The sequence below is a fragment of the Triticum aestivum genome, chromosome 5A (assembly GCF_018294505.1).
Source record: "Triticum aestivum cultivar Chinese Spring chromosome 5A, IWGSC CS RefSeq v2.1, whole genome shotgun sequence".
Taxonomy (NCBI): Eukaryota; Viridiplantae; Streptophyta; class Magnoliopsida; order Poales; family Poaceae; genus Triticum; species Triticum aestivum.
The window spans coordinates 499,168,484-499,171,849 of record NC_057806.1 but is presented as its reverse complement, the minus strand read 5'-3'; positions in this window follow the sequence as shown (position 1 = coordinate 499,171,849).

Here is a 3,366-nt window from a genome sequence, read left to right as displayed (position 1 = left end):
CGCCCGAACTCTGGCCGCCGCAGACGTGCTCGCTGCCGTTCTTTCCGGCCACCCCAGCTCCACCCACTGCCACCACTCGACGCGGCTCACTCCCCGCATCACGTAGATGGTCTCCGCCGTCCTTTTGGTCGCCGGAGTGCAAAACCTGTGCTGCTCCGCCGCGTCTGGCCTCGCCGACGGCTAAACGCCGGCGAGTTTGCCCCTGTTTGACCCCGTGTGGGCCCAGGTTGACCTCCCCTAAGTCTCTGACACGTGGGACTACCCAGCTAATTAACTTAGATTAGCACTAATCAAAAATTAGTTAGTTAATTAACTACTGACACGCAGGTCCACTGGTTAGGTTGGACCTGGACTGGCCCGTTGACCCCTAACGTCACTCTGACACAATGCTGACACAGTAAATCCTTTTCTGGATTTATTCTTTCATAGGAAATTCCAGAAAATAGCCAAAACTTCTAAAAATCATAGAAAATCAACCATAGCTCCAAATCAAATAAATTATATATGAAAAATGATTAGAAAAATTCAATCTATGCATCTGTAGTGGTTTCATGCATGACAAAACAAGTTAACCTTGCTTTTTAAGCAAAATAAGGTAATGCGCTAATAAGGCTATGTTAAATGAACTAACATTTGAATCTTTGATTCAAATGAGTTCATTCCTTTCTGTTTTAGCTTGCATTAGGCCAAGACACATTCATTTTTGCCATGTCATAGCATGCATCATATTGTTGCATATTGTCATGGGTTGATTATGTTTCGGTGTGTCTTTCATGGTAGGTTTTGCCTCCGAGGATAACCCCGAGTATCCGTTTGAAGGGCAGTACCCTACTACCACTACATCAGGCAAGCAAACCATTGATCATTCCGATACAAACCCATGTTCTTGCTTCTGCTCTTGTTTACTGCATTAAGACAACGCGATTCAAACTGCTGTGTGCTACAGTAGTTGAACCCTTATCCTCTGCGTGACCTATCATTGCCATAGTAACTAGATGAAACCCACTAGCATGTGTAGGAGTTGATTGAGCCATGTATGTGATTCCTACCTTGCTATGCCTGCTATGCTTAGAGTTGTGTCAGGTTTGGTTCATCTGGTGATGGGCTAGAGTGAAATGATTATGTCGGTAATGTGAGGGATGTGTTGAACATGCTTTGGTAAAGGTATCGATGAGAGGCCATGTAGGAGTACATGGTGGGTTGTTTCATTGAGGCCGTCCCTAAGAATTGAGATATGTATGTGTGATTTAAGATTCAGTTACTACCATACATTGGGCCCGAAACCAGTGGACCCTCTCGGCTTCTTAATCACCCTAGTACTCTGTCCAAGAGTTGCAAATAGTTTCTAGTGTTTGAAGGTTATGTGTTGGCGGCCGTGTGTAGCACTGACCCTAGGGGTGGGCTATGTTGCGGTAGATACACCGTGGCCGGGTGTGCCGGGCGCCCGTTTGGCGTCTCGGGAACCTGTTCACATCGTTCGGGGCTATATGTGGAAACCTCGGCCGGACTCCCTGCGGATGGAACCTGGATAGGCGATAAACCTGGACTAGAGACTTGAGTGTTTAGGTAGGCTGTGGCCGACACCCTCGTTGGGCTTCCGCTTGAAGGTTGCCGAGTACATGTCGTGTAAACGGCGGTAAGTGGTGAAAGCGTGTATGAAGAAGTACACCCCTGCAGGGTTAACATCATCTATTCGAATAGCCGCGTCCGCGGTAAAGGACTACTTGGTTGCCTATACAGTTCATAGACAACTTAACGGATACTACTAAAAGACTCAAGATACGTGTGAGTACTGAGGATGGCCCTCTCGCAGGATGATGAGGGAGGATCCCCGGTGGAGTATTGTGTTGGTGATTAGTGGACTCGTGTGCGAAAACTATTTTACTAGTGGGGTTTCGTAGGATAGCTTAGCCAAGAGTCGAAGCTGGCTTGCTGCAATAACTCCACCACCTTCTTTAGAACAAGCATGTATAGTTGGTTCTGATGTAAGACTTGTTGAGTACCTTTGTACTCATGTTTGCTTAATTACTGTTTTCAGACGACAACACCGCCCCCCCCGATGGGTTCTACGTTGACCTTGATGTCGACGAGTGACTAGCCACCCAGGTGGTCATCCTGGTCATGGAGGGCCCTATGTAGATTGACAGGCTTCGAGAGGCCTTCTTTGTTTCTAGTGTCTGTACTCAGACTAGTTGCTTCCGCCTGTGCTTGTATGATTGTATGACTTGAGTGTCGGGTCATGTGACCCCTACCTGTATGAACATGTTATGTATGGCTCTCTGGAGCCTTTAAATAAAGTACATGAGTTGTAGAGTTTTGTTGTGATGCCATGTTGTATTTGCACATATCAAGCATATTGTGTGTATGATTGAAATGCTTGGTATGTGTGGGATTCGACAATCTAGTTGCTTATCCTTGGCAGCCTTTCTCATGGGGAAATGTTGTCACATCCCTAGCTGCTGGTAGTGCTCTAGGCTAGCTTCATGTGTGCATCATGTTTAAATTATTGAAACCTGAACTGAGGAATTTTGGAAGCCTCAAAAACTTAAATAAAAGAGGGGCAAAAACCCTAGAAATCTCATTCATTGCTCCAAAATGCTCTTCTTAAATGTTTGATAATTTTTGGTAAGGGTTCTGGTCCCAACCAAAATATTGAACATTTTTAAGGAATTATTTTTGGGACTTTGGATTTAATTCATTAGCTATTTGAATTTGAATTATATTCATATAATTAGAATATAATTTCAAATACCCCTGAAATATTTTATAAGCTTTTGGAAAAGTCCATCTAGCAATATAAAATATTCAGAGGAGTTTTTGGCATTGTTTGAATTATTTTAAATTCAAAACAGTGGCAAAATAAATTAAATAAAACAAAACAGAAGAAGGAAAAAATAAAACAGAACAAAAATAAGAGGGAGAAGGACATACCTGGCCTCACCCGTGCAGGCCACCAGCCGGCCCAGTTCCCCCCCCCCCCAGCCGGCCCAGCCCACCTCCTCCTCCTTTGTCCTCTTCATCCTCTGCCAGGAGGACGAGCAGAGGCGAGGCGTGGCGCTCGCCGATGCTGCCTCGGCCACCTCCTGCTTCCCCCCCCCCCCTAGCCACCTCCTGCTTCCTCCCTGGCCTCCCCAGCGACGCCCGGACGACGCCACGCGCCTCCCCGACCCCCTCTCACTTCTCCCTCGCTCTCTGGACCTCCCTCCCCCTCGCTCCTCTGTTTCCCCTCCCGCGACCGAACGGAGCCGCCGCCACCGACGAGAGCCACCGTGCTACCGGCCACCCCACGGCTCACCGACGCCCCAGGAAGCTCCGCCGGTCCTCCCTCTACCTCCTCAACGAGCCACGAGGCCCCGGACGTGCCAC